Raw genomic sequence first — 14442 nt, 5'->3', positions numbered from 1 at the left:
AGCTTGGCAGTGTAATCCATAGTTTATTATCACATAGGCAATCCACAGTACATTGTTTCTTTGTTTTTTTAATATAACTAGGCAAGTCAAATTCTTATTTTCAATGTCGGCCTAACCGTGTCAAACCTGGACGACACTGGGCCAGTTGTGTGCTGCCCTACGAGACTCCCAATCACGGCTGGATGTGATGCAGCCTGGATTCGATCCAGGGACATCTCTTGCACTGAGATGCAGTGCCTTAGACCGCCGCGCCACTCGGGAGCCCGTTCTGGGAACGAAGACATACGTTTCCTGACCCTGTAAAATGTTATGTTTTTAAATGTTCTGAGAATGTAAGTGAACATTTTGCCTGTTCTGTAAACATGAATTTTAGGTTGCAGGGAGGTTCTGGGAACGTTTTACTCTGGTTCCCTGAAAGGGTTCCTGGGAGGTTTCATTAACATTCTGAGAATGGGAATTATAGGTTAGTTGAAGGTTATTAAATAATGTTCTGACAATATGTTTGCATAAGACTTTTAATAACACTGCAGGCTTAGGTTAACTGTTTTGAACTCCAAGCACAGATATTACCACTGGAAATGTATTTACTTAGGCATTAATCATGCAAACACATACTTTTTTTGTTATTGTGGCAAGTCTTCAGTGAGATTCAAACCTTACATTTTTTGTTCTGTATCCATGGAATTAGCCCACTGCGCCACAAGGATGGAGCTAGCATGCCATAGGGGGTCAAACCATGAATAATTTAGCTATCTGATTTTGGGTGGCGCAGTGGTCTAAGGCACTGCACCGCAGTGCTAGCTGTGCCACCAGAGACTCTGGGTTCGAGCCCAGGCTCTGTCGCAGCCGGCCGTGACCGGGAGGTCCATGGGGCAATGCACAATTGGCCTAGCGTCGTCTGGGTTAGGGAGTGTTTGGCCGGTAGGGATATCCTTGTCTCATCGCGCACTAGCGACTCCTGTGGCGGGCCAGGTGCAGTGCACGCTAACCAGGTCGCCAGGTGCATGGTGTTTCCTCCGACACATTGGTGCGGCTGGCTTCCAGGTTGGATGCGTGCTGTGTTAAGAAGCAGAGCGGCTTGGTTGGGTTGTGTTTCGGAGGACGCGTGGCTTTCGTCTTCGTCTCTCCCGAGCCCGTACAGGAGTTGTAGCGATGAGACAAGATAGTAACTACTAACAATTGGATACCACGAAATTGCGGAGAAAAGGGGGGGTAAAAATTCCCCCCAAAATATAGAACGATGAACAGATATAGCCCTTGGTTCATCCCAGACTTGACTGCCCTTGACCAGCACAAAAACATCCTGTGGCATTCTGCATTAGCATCGAATAGCCCGCGCGATATGCAACTTTTCAGGGAAGTCAGGAACCAATATACACAGTCAGTTAGGAAAGCAAAGGCTAGCTTGTTGAAACAGAAATGTGCATCCTGTAGCACTAATTCCAAAAATGTTTGGGACACTGTGAAGTCCATGGAGAATAAGAGCACATCTGATATTCTGAAAGACCTGCAAAATCTGGATCCCTACAAATCAGCTGGGCTAGACAATCTGGACCCTCTCCTTCTAAAATTATTCGCAGAAATGGTTGCAACCCCTTTTACTAGCCTGTTCACCCTCTCTTTCGTATTGTCTGAGAAAGTTGCCGCGGTCATCCCCCTCTTCAAAGGGGGAGACACTCTAGACCCATACTGTTATAGACCTATAACTATCATGCCCTGCCTTTCTAAAATCTTCGAAGCTAAGTTAACAAACAGATCACCAACCATTTTGAATCCCACCGTACCTTCTCTGCTATGCAATCTGGTTTCCGAGCTGGTCATGGGTGCACCTCAGCCATGCTTAAGGTCCTAAACGATATCATAACCGCCATTGATAAAAGACAGTACTGTGCCGGCGTCTTCATCGACCTGGCCAAGGCTTTAAACTCTGTCAAACAATGACTGCCTCACCTGATTCACCAATTACTTCTCAGATAGAGTTCAGTGTGTGAAATCGGAGGGCCTGTTGTTCAGACTTCTGGCAGTCTCTATGGGGGTGCCACAGGGTTCAATTATTAGGCCAACTCTTTTCTCTGTATATATCAATGATGTCGCTCTTGCTGCTGGAGTCTCTGATCCACCTCTACACAGATGACACCATTCTGCATACATCTGGTCATTCTTTGGACACTGTGTTACCAAACCTCCAAACGAGCTTCAATGCAATACAGCACTCCTTCTGTGGCCTCCAACTGCTTTTAAATGCTAGTAAAACTAAATGCATGCTCTTCAACCGATTGCTGCCCGCACCCGCCCGCCCGACTAGCATCACTACTCTGGATGGTTCTGACTTAGAATATGTGGACAACTACAAATACCTAGGTGTCTGGTTAGTGTCATGTACTGTCATGTTGTGTCTTGTCTCTGTCCTTTCCCTTCACCCTGTCTCCCTCTGCTGGTCGTTGTTAGGTTACCTTTTCTCCCCCTCTTTCCCCCAGCTGTGCCTTGTCTCCTCCTAACCACCTCGTCACCCCTTTTCCCACCTGTTCCCTTTTTCCCTCTGATTAGGTCCCTATATCTCTCTCTGTTTCTGCTCCTGTCCTTGTCGGATTCTTGTTTGTTGTGTTTCATGCCTGAACCAGACTGTCGTCATGTTTGCTGTAACCTTGTCTTGTCCTGTCGGAATCTGCCGGTCCGTCTGAGCCTACCTATGTTTGGTAATTAAAGAAGCTCTGTTTAAGTTAATTCGCTTTTGGGTCCTCATTCACGCACCGTAACAGAAGAATCCGACCAAGAATGGACCCAGCGACTTCGGATCCTCTCCACTCAGCCGTCGGGATCCAGGGAGCGATGCTAGGCAGACACGAGCAGGAATTGTCTGCTGCTCGACATGCCGTTGAGACCCTGGCCACCCGAGTCTCCAACCTCACAGAACAGGTTCACCATCTCCGCCTCGATCCACCGGCCACTTCCAGGGCTTTCGAATCTCCGGAGCCCAGAATCAATAACCCGCCGTGTTACTCTGGGGAGCCCACTGAATGCCGCTCGTTCCTCACCCAGTGTGATATTGTGTTTTCTCTCCAGCCCTACACTTTCTCCAGGAGCACTGCTCGTGTCGCCTACGTCATATCTCTCCTTATTGGACGGGCTCGTGAGTGGGGCACGGCAATCTGGGAGGCAAGGGCTGAGTGTACTAACCAGTATCAGGACTTTAAGGAGGAGATGATACAGGTTTTTGATCGATCTGTTTTTGGGGAGGAGGCTTCCAGGGCCCTGTCTTCCCTATGTCAAGGTAATCGATCCATAACAGACTACTCTATTGAGTTTCGCACTCTTGCTGCCTCCAGTGGCTGGAACGAGCCGGCTTTGCTCGCTCGTTTTCTGGAGGGTCTCCGCGCAGAGGTAAAGGATGAGATTCTCTCCCGGGAGGTTCCTTCCAGCGTGGATTCCTTGATTGAACTCGCTATTCGCATTGAGCGACAGGTTGATCTTCGTCACCGAGCTCGTGGAAAGGAGCTCGCGTTCTCCGTTGCCCCCCTCTCCGCATCACTACCATCTTCCTCTGCCGGCTCGGGTGCTGAGCCCATGCAGCTGGGAGGTATCCGCATCTCGACTAAGGAGAGGGAATGGAGAATCACCAACCGCCTCTGTCTCTATTGCGGTTCCGCTGGTCATTTTGTCACTTCATGTCCAGTAAAAGGCCAGAGCTCATCAGTAAGCGGAGGGCTACTGGTGAGCGCTACTACTCCTGTCTCTCCTTCAAGATCCTGCACTACCTTGTCGGTCCATCTACGCTGGACCGGTTCGTCAGCTTCCTGCAGTGCCTTAATAGACTCTGGGGCGGAGGGCTGTTTTATGGACGAGACCTGGGCTCGGGAACCTGACATTCCTCTCAGACAGTTAAAGGAGCCCACGGCCTTGTTCGCCCTGGATGGTAGTCCTCTCCCCAGGATTCAGCGTGAGACGCTACCTTTAACCCTCACTGTTTCTGGTAATCATAGTGAAACCATTTCTTTTTTAATTTTTCGTTCACCTTTTACACCTGTTGTTTTGGGCCATCCCTGGCTAGTTTGTCATAATCCTTCCATTAATTGGTCTAGTAATTCTATCCTCTCCTGGAACGTCTCTTGTCATGTGAAATGTTTAATGTCTGCTATCCCTCCTGTTTCCTCTGTCTCTTCTTCACAGGAGGAGCCTGGTGATTTGACAGGGGTGCCGGAGGAATATCACGATCTGCGCACGGTGTTCAGTCGGTCCAGGGCCACCTCTCTTCCTCCACACCGGTCGTATGATTGTAGTATTGATCTCCTTCCGGGAACCACCCCCCCCCCCCCCCGGGGTAGACTATACTCTCTGTCGGCTCCCGAACGTAAGGCTCTCGAAGATTATTTGTCTGTAGCTCTTGACGCCGGTACCATAGTCCCCTCCTCCTCTCCCGCCGGAGCGGGGTTTTTTTTTGTCAAGAAGAAGGACGGGTCTCTGCGCCCCTGCATAGATTATCGAGGGCTGAATGACATAACAGTGAAGAATCGTTATCCGCTTCCTCTTATGTCTTCAGCCTTCGAGATCCTGCAGGGAGCCAGGTTTTTCACTAAGTTGGACCTTCGTAACGCTTACCATCTCGTGCGCATCAGGGAGGGGGACGAGTGGAAGACGGCGTTTAACACTCCGTTAGGGCACTTTGAATACCGGGTTCTTCCTTTCGGCCTCGCTAACGCTCCAGCTGTCTTTCAGGCATTAGTCAATGATGTCCTGAGAGACATGCTGAACATCTTTGTTTTCGTTTACCTTGACGATATCCTGATTTTTTCACCGTCACTCCAGATTCATCTTCAGCACGTTCGACGTGTCCTCCAGCGCCTTTTAGAGAATTGTCTTTTTGTGAAGGCTGAGAAGTGCACTTTTCATGCCTCCTCCGTCACATTTCTCGGTTCTGTTATTTCCGCTGAAGGCATTAAGATGGATCCCGCTAAGGTCCAAGCTGTCATTGATTGGCCCGTCCCTAAGTCACGCGTCGAGCTGCAGCGCTTTCTCGGCTTCGCGAACTTCTATCGTCGTTTCATCCGTAATTTCGGTCAGGTGGCAGCTCCTCTCACAGCCCTTACTTCTGTCAAGACGTGCTTTAAGTGGTCCGTTTCCGCCCAGGGAGCTTTTGATCTCCTCAAGAATCGTTTTACATCCGCTCCTATCCTTGTTACACCTGACGTCTCTAGACAGTTCGTTGTCGAGGTTGACGCATCAGAGGTGGGCGTGGGAGCCATTCTTTCTCAGCGCTCCCTCTCTGACGACAAGGTCCACCCATGCGCGTATTTTTCTCATCGCCTGTCGCCGTCGGAACGTAACTATGATGTGGGTAACCGCGAACTGCTCGCCATCCGGTTAGCCCTAGGCGAATGGCGACAGTGGTTGGAGGGGGCGACCGTTCCTTTTGTCGTTTGGACTGACCATAGGAACCTTGAGTACATCCGTTCTGCCAAACGACTTAATGCGCGTCAGGCGCGTTGGGCGCTGTTTTTCGCTCGTTTCGAGTTCGTGATTTCTTATCGTCCGGGCTCTAAGAACACCAAGCCTGATGCTTTGTCTCGTCTCTTCAGTTCTTCAGTAGCCTCCACTGACCCCGAGGGGATTCTCCCTGAGGGGCGTGTTGTCGGGTTGACTGTCTGGGGAATTGAGAGGCAGGTAAAGCAAGCGCTCACTCACACTCCGTCGCCGCGCGCTTGTCCTAGGAACCTTCTTTTCGTTCCCGTTCCTACTCGTCTGGCCGTTCTTCAGTGGGCTCACTCTGCCAAGTTAGCCGGCCACCCTGGCGTTCGGGGTACGCTTGCTTCCATTCGCCAGCGTTTTTGGTGGCCCACCCGGGAGCATGACACGCGTCGTTTCGTGGCTGCTTGTTCGGTCTGCGCGCAGACTAAGTCCGGTAACTCTCCTCCTGCCGGCCGTCTCAGGCCGCTTCCTATTCCCTCTCGACCGTGGTCTCACATCGCCTTAGATTTTGTCACCGGACTGCCTTCGTCAGCGGGGAAGACTGTTATTCTTACGGTTGTCGATAGGTTCTCTAAGGCGGCTCATTTCATTCCCCTTGCTAAGCTTCCTTCTGCTAAAGAGACGGCACAGATCATCATCGAGAATGTTTTCAGAATTCATGGCCTTCCGTCGGACGTCGTTTCGGACAGAGGTCCGCAATTCACGTCTCAATTTTGGAGGGAGTTTTGCCGTTTGATTGGGGCTTCCGTCAGTCTCTCTTCCGGCTTTCACCCCCAGTCTAACGGTCAAGCAGAACGGGCCAATCAGACTATTGGTCGCATCTTACGCAGTCTTTCTTTTCGCAACCCTGCGTCTTGGTCAGAACAGCTCCCCTGGGCAGAATACGCCCACAACTCGCTTCCTTCGTCTGCGACCGGGCTATCTCCTTTTCAGAGTAGCCTCGGGTACCAGCCTCCGCTGTTCTCATCTCAGTTCGCCGAGTCCAGCGTCCCCTCCGCTCAGGCTTTTGTCCAACGTTGCGAGCGCACCTGGAAGAGGGTCAGGTCTGCACTTTGCCGTTATAGGACGCAGACTGTGAGGGCTGCTAATAAGCGTAGAACTAAGAGTCCTAGATATTGTCGCGGTCAGAGAGTTTGGCTCTCCACTCAGAACCTTCCCCTTAAGACGGCTTCTCGCAAGTTGACCCCGCGGTTCATTGGTCCGTTCCGTATTTCTCGGGTCATTAATCCTGTCGCAGTTCGACTTCTTCTTCCGCGATACCTTCGTCGCGTCCACCCGGTCTTCCATGTCTCCTGCATCAAGCCCGTCCTTCGCGCCCCCGCTCGGCTTCCCCCCCCCCCCCCCCCATCCTTGTCGAGGGCGCACCCATCTACAGGGTCCGTAGAATTTTGGACATGCGTCCTCGGGGCCGTGGTCACCAGTACCTCGTAGATTGGGAGGGGTACGGTCCTGAGGAGAGGAGTTGGGTTCCCTCTCGGGACGTGCTGGACCGTGCGCTGATCGAGGATTTCCTCCGTTGCCGCCAGGTTTCCTCCTCGAGTGCGCCAGGAGGCGCTCGGTGAGTGGGGGGGTACTGTCATGTACTGTCATGTTGTGTCTTGTCTCTGTCCTTTCCCTTCACCCTGTCTCCCTCTGCTGGTCGTTGTTAGGTTACCTTTTCTCCCCCTCTTTCCCCCAGCTGTGCCTTGTCTCCTCCTAACCACCTCGTCACCCCTTTTCCCACCTGTTCCCTTTTTCCCTCTGATTAGGTCCCTATATCTCTCTCTGTTTCTGCTCCTGTCCTTGTCGGATTCTTGTTTGTTGTGTTTCATGCCTGAACCAGACTGTCGTCATGTTTGCTGTAACCTTGTCTTGTCCTGTCGGAATCTGCCGGTCCGTCTGAGCCTACCTATGTTTGGTAATTAAAGAAGCTCTGTTTAAGTTAATTCGCTTTTGGGTCCTCATTCACGCACCGTAACAGTTAGACTGTAAACTCTCCTTCCAGACTCACATTAAGCATCTCCAATCCAAAATGAAATCTAGAATTGGCTTCCTATTTCACAACAAAGCCTCCTTCACTCATGCTGCCAAACGTAGCCTAGTAAAACTGACTATCCTACTGATCCTTGACTTCGGCGATGTCATTTACAAAATAGCCTCCAACACTCTACTCGGCAAACTGGATGTAGTCTATCACAGTGCCATCCGTTTAGTCACCAAAGCCCCATATACTACCCACCACTGCGACCTGTATGCTCTCGTTGGCTGGCCCTCGCTACATATTCGTCACCAAACCCACTGGCTCCAGGTCATCTATAAGTCTTTGCTAGGTAAAGCCCTGACTTTTCTCAGCTCACTGGTCACCATAGCAACACCAACCCGTAGCACGCGCTCCAGCAGGTATATTTCACTGGTCATCCCCAAAGCCAACACTTCCTTTGGCTGCCTTTCCTTCCAGTTCTCTGCTGCCAATGACTGGAATGAATTGCAAAAATCACTGAAGCTGGGGACTTATATCTCCCTCTCTAACTTTAAGCATCAGCTGTTAGAGCAGCTTACCGATCAATGTACCTGTACACAGCCAATCATTAAATAGCCCACCCAACTACCTCATCCCCATATTGTTCTTTATCTTCTTGCTCTTTTGCACCCCAGTATCAACATCATCATCTGCACATCTATCACTCCAGTGTTAATGCTCAATTGTAATTATTTTGCCTCTACGTCCTATTTATTGCCTTACCTCCCTAATTCTTCTACATTTGCACACACTGTTCATTGTGTTATTGACTGTACGTTTGTTTAAATGTAACTCTGTGTTCTTGTTTGTGTCGCACTGTTTTGCTTTATCTTGGCCAGGTCGCAGTTGTGAATGAGAACTTGTTCTCAACAGTCCTACCTGGTTAAATAAATAAAGAAGATATAAAAAAGATATAATAAATAAAAAAGAAACATATGGTTCTGTGCTTGCTGGGTGCTGTGTGATGGCTTTGAGCAGCTATGTTAGGCCTATACGGCCCCATTTCTTTACAGTGCCTTGCAAAAGTATTCATCCCCCTTTGCTTTTTTACTATTTTGTTGCATTACAACCTGTCATTTAAATTGATTGGATTTATATTGATTGGATTTCATGTGAAATTTAAAAAAATAACTTGTTTCACAAAATGTATGTGCTACAGTTCACTTAGAGTGTAGAGCCAGTAACCGAAAGATTGCTAGCTTGAATCCCCGAACTGACAAGGTGAAAAATCTGCCCCTGCACTAGGCACTTAACCCTAATTGCTCCAGGGTCGCTGTCAATAATGGCTGATCGGTCGCCGTGACCCCACTCTCAGAGGGGACATGCAAAAAAAAAACAAATTTCCATCTCCTACTCGTACAGGTTACTCACTTGTACATGCAGGGAAACAGGACAAATATAAGCACCACCTATTTCATATATGCTGTTGTCAGTTATCAGACTATTTGCTTTGGAATGAGAGGATCCAACAAAGTTTTCCATCGGTACATTTTCCATTTATGCCTCTCGGGGTCTAAAAACAAAAGTACACAATCCACATTCCATCTCATGTTTCCAATGGAAAACTGACACGTAGAGTAATACGCATAACACTGACATCGTTATTATGTGTTTGCAAACGGAAGAGGTGAAGAGCCAGCCAGTGGAGGCCGTTCTGTCTGAACCAGGTCATCAATCTAGTGTCTGATTATGGAATCCCCGCTACATGTTGAGTCCCACACACTCTGTCACAAGTCTGTGTGCTAAGGATGAGAGTGTCCTGTACTAAACGCTCCTCGATGTATGTGTGCCGTCTGTGCATCGACGCATGAATCTGTGTTGCTACCATGTTGTTGTCATGTTGTGTGGCTACCACGCTGTGTTTTCATGTGTTGCTGCCCCATGCCATGTTGTCGTCTTTGGTCTCTCTTCATGTAGTGTTGTGGTGTCTCTCTTGCCGTGATGTGTGTTGTGTCCTATAATTCTTATTCTTATTTTTATTTGTTTTATCCCAGCCGTCGTCCCCGTAGGAGGCCTTTTGCCTTCTGGTAGGCCGTCATTGTAGATAACAACAATTTGTTCTTAACTGACTTGGCTAGTTAAATAAAGGTGAAATAAAACAAACATCCTTTGACACCAGGCCTAAGAAGAGTGGGCCTTAAAAGTGGCTTGTGTTATGCAATTTTTAAAAAAGTTAAAAGGTGTGTTTATGTGCGTGCATCTGTCTGTCTGTCTGTCTGCATGCATACGTGTGTGTGTGTGTGTGTAAATAGATGGGCATGTAATAGGTAAGCACCTGTCAGTCCTTACCTACAGACACAGACACACAGACAGACATAGACAGACAGACACAGACACATACACACAGACATGCACACAGACTCTCTCTCTCTCTCTCTCTCTCTCTCTCTCTCTCTCTCTCTCTCACACACACACACACACACACACACACACACACACACACACACACACACACACACACACACACACACACACACACACACACACACACACACACACACACACACACACACACACACACACACACACACACACGCGTGCTCATATCACCCTGTGGCGACGCCGTTGAGCCCCCAGCCATTGACAGTCTGCTCTGACTCGGCCCTACCCAAACAAACGCACATTTGGAGAAGAAATTGGTCCAATAAATCACAACTGTAACAGACACCAGCCGCCCCGCCCGTGTTCCACTGACCCTGAGAGCCCAATTAAACAAACTCTGGAGGTTCAGGGAGTAACCGGGCTGCCTGGACCTCTTCCTCACAGCACCGCAGCACGTTTCCCACACACCACTGGGGCTGACCCCTGACCCTTAAAGAGGACCACCCATCACTGGCACTGGAGCAGGGAAGAGGAGATTAGAGAAGGGGTACTAGGAGGGGGGAAAGAGCCTCAGGGTGGATGGTTATTGGGGTAGGGGTGAAAATGGCTTTAAACCTTCAAACTAGTGAGTGGGGGGGTTCACTAAGTACTTCATTAAGGACTACAGGAAGGGCAGGCAGATCCTAAATAGTGACATCGGTCCCAGTTCCCTTCTCTTGCTCTCTCTTCTGCTTTCTTTCTTCCTTTCCATGTTTCCACCTCTCTTTCTCTTTCTATATATCTCTCCTACTTCCCCGCTACCTCTCTCAGAGCAGAGATCAGGGGTTAACGCGGATTTTGAAGATGATGGAAGAAAGTAAAGTCATGGAAGTTCATCAGGGTAAGGTCATTTGGGGAAGGTTGTTGTGGGTGTGTTGGACATCCTCTCCCGGATGTCTCATATCACTACTGCACAAATCCTTCTGAATCTGTTTATACTTCTATAATTTGATGAAACATCCAAAGAAAGTGGCCTTATTTTTGTCTGACTGCTTGTCATGTGGTTGGGCAGGGAGGTGGCCACATTTTAACGCTTTCCGGTGCGGTGTTTGAAATCCAAGCATGTGAAATGTGTGATGGAAGGAGATTAGCTGCTGCCAAAGCAGCAGCTCCTCTTCCTGGCGTCCAGCAAAATTAAGGCAGTTTATACCATGTGAAAAAAATGAAAATACGTTCACAGATTTCACAACACACTGTGTGCCCTCAGGCCCTTACTCCACCAATAGCACATATCTGTGTGTGTGTGTGTGCGCATCAATGTGTCTGTGCCAATGTTTGTGTTGCATCAAAGTCCCTGCAGTTCCATAAGGTGTTTTTTTAATCTAATTTTACTGCTTACATCAGGTACTTGATGTGGAATAGAGTTCCATGTAGTCATGGCTCTATGTAGTACTCTGTGACTCCCATAGTCTGTTCTGGACTTGGGGACTGTGAAGAGACCTCTTGTCACATGTCTTGTGAGGTATGCATGGGTGTCCAAGCTGTGCGCCAGTAGTTTAGACAGACAGCTCGGTGCATTCAACATTTCAATACCTCTCATAGATAAAAGTAGTGATGAAGTCAATCTGTCCTCCACTTTGAGCTTTGAGGAGAGATTGACATGCATTTGATGAACATCCAAGGGCCTGCCGTGCTGCCCTGTTCTGAGCAATTTTCCTAAGTCCCTTTTTGTGGCACCTGACCACACGACTGAACAGTAGTCAAGGTGCGACTAAACTAGGGCCTGTAGGACCTGCCTTGTTGATAGTGTTATTAAGAAGGCAGAGCATCGCTTTATTATGGACAGACTCTCCCCATCTTAGCTACTACTGCATCAACATGTTTTGACCATGACAGTTTACAATCCAGGGTTACTCCAAGCAGTTTAGTCATCTCAACTTGCTCAATTTCCACATTATTTATTACAAGATTTAGTTGAGGTTTAGGGTTTAGTGAGTGCTTTGTACCACATATGATGCTTTTAGTTGTAGAAATATTTAGGGCTAACTTATTCCTTGCCACCCACTCTGAAACTAACTGCAGCTCTTTGTTGAGTGTTGCGGTCATTTCAGTCACTGTAGTAGCTGACATGTACAGTGTTGAGTCATCCGCATATGTAGAAACTCTGGCTTTACTCAAAGTTAGTGGCATGTCGTTAGTAAAAATTGAAAAAAGCAAGATGGATAGAGAGAGAGATAAAGAGAGAGAGAGAGAGAACACACAAAGGCCTGAGACGGACAGGCTGGAATGTGCCGGCAGGTAGCGGAGGGGCCCAGGAAGCAAGGAGACATGGGAAAACATGGAGCGGGAACAATAGCAGCGATGTGTGTGTCTGGGAGAGGGCCCAGGGGACAGATCTTACCTGCTCAGTACAACACTTACACTGGGAACAGGCCTCAGAGCACCAATGCCCGGCATTCATATCAGCACAGGAATGTGTGTGTGTATGCGTGGTTGAGTCTGCGTCAGTCTCTATTGAAGTGATCGCTTGCGTGTGTGCGTGAGTGCGTGTGTGTGAGTGCGTGTGTTTGGCATAGAGGGGCCCGCTGATTAATTGATGTAGGGAAGAGAGGGAGAGGAAATCTTTCAGGCTTGAGTCAATTATAGCGTGAAACAAACCCCTGTGGTCTTTCTACGAGCTTGTGGTATAAACACAGAAATCGACTTTCCTCGGTGTAATAACTCCTTTCAACTGGGCCTTTCGATATGCTCTTTAATTGCACTGAAGTGGCAGATTGAATTCATGTTGAAATGTTGACCCGGATACAGAGAGAATACAGCCATGCTTCATTCACCATGGGAACACCATTTCACACTAACTATTCTACTACCTCCCAGTTCCACCCATGCCACAGAGTTGAAGTCACCCCTTCGACTTCAGTTCTAGTTTTGTGCAGGGAATAAACGTTGACTAGGGGGAATAATAATAAACATGGATCAAGGGGAAAATACAATCCCCCTGAATTGACCGACACTGTGTGGAAGTGTCTCGAATAAGAAGCGTAAAGAGAAGCAGACGAGATCACACTCCCCCAGCCCAACCCTCTGTCTCTCCTGATATGTAGACAGGGTCGCTGTGAGTGTATGAGGAGGTCCAATATCTCTTTCCAAAACAGAGAGGCCCACAGACAGCAGGGGTGAGAGGGGTGTGTGTGTGTGTGTGTGTGCGTGTGTGTGTGCGCGCGTGTGTGCGTGTGTGCGTGTGTGTGTGTGTGTGCGTGTGTGTGTGTGTGTGTGTGTAAAGAACACCCTTCTTCTTACAATCTGTGTCTAACGTGGCAGATGTCAGAGTGTAATATGAGAGGAACTCTGTTTTTCTCGCAGGGCTGCAGAGACATGGGTCACAGTGGCAACAACAAGTTGCATAGCAGAGCAGTGGGACTGGACTGTGTGTATGTGTGTGCGTTTGCACGTTCTGTGTTCATGTATGACACTTAATAGGCAATTGGACAGACGTCTGATTGAGACATGCCCAGTTCTCAGGGGATTCTCACTCCAATGTTTTAAATAAGAACCAGCCCAGCCAATGTTGCTGAATTCCTTGTGTTCTTCAATAAGCTTTATGTTACAGATTTTATGAAACAGCACACTTTCAAAGATATGGGCAAATACTGTATCACATTTGAACAAATCAGATGACATCAACCATTTAGTTATCACACATTGATAAAAATTTTGATAATGAAAACAAAGTTGAAAACTAAGGCTGTCATCCTCCATTTTATTCATACTACTCAAATGTTATTTAGACAAACGGAAGTGAGATTGTGATCCCATGTTTCAGAAGAAAGCACATGCTAGACCAAAAAAAACACAACAAAACCGTAACATCCCGCATTTCCCCTCCCCAAGGAATTCTGGCTGAGCACAAACTCTAGATCACACGTGAGCAACATGCTGGCCGACCACACAAACACGAGAACACACCATGTGTCTCTTGCAAGAGGGGAGGAAAGAGAAGCGTTTGGGTTCACAACAGACCACTGGTAGACTGACTGTAGAGCAAAAGATGACTTGTTATCAGGGAGGGTTGAGAGAGACGTCAGGAAATGAGAGAGAGAGAGAGAGAGAGACTGGAGAGAGAGAGAGAGAGAGAGAGAGAGAGAGAGAGAGAGAGAGAGAGAGACTGGAGAGAGAGAGGGAGACTGGAAAGGGAGACTGGAGAAAGAGAGGGAGAGGGAGACTGGAGAGAGACTGGAGAGAGAGAGGGAGAGGAAGACTGGAGAGAGAGGGAGACTGGAGAGAGAGAGGGAGAGGGAGACTGGAGAGAGAGGGAGACTGGAGAGAGAGAGAAAAGCACAGAACAACAGCAAGCAGCTGACTCTAATTGAGGAGTCCATAAACACAAACATATAAAGGTCAATCAAAATCGATTGGACTCCCCAATTACTGACCAGGAGCTCTATAAGAAACGTCAGGCTCTGAAATTTTAAAAAGCATGCGGACCTGATGGCATCCTAAATGAGATGCTCAAACTCACTATTGCAAAATTTCCATTGGCTATATTAAAACGGTTTAATTTGATCCTGAGTGTAGGTTATTTCTCTGACATCTGGAATCAAGGACTCATAAACCCAATCTTTAAAAACGGAGACAAATTTGACCCTAACAATTACAGAGGCCTTTGTGTGAACAGTAAC

This window comes from Oncorhynchus mykiss, chromosome 27, assembly GCF_013265735.2.
Source record: "Oncorhynchus mykiss isolate Arlee chromosome 27, USDA_OmykA_1.1, whole genome shotgun sequence".
Taxonomy (NCBI): domain Eukaryota; kingdom Metazoa; phylum Chordata; class Actinopteri; order Salmoniformes; family Salmonidae; genus Oncorhynchus; species Oncorhynchus mykiss.
This window is presented reverse-complemented; position numbering follows the sequence as displayed.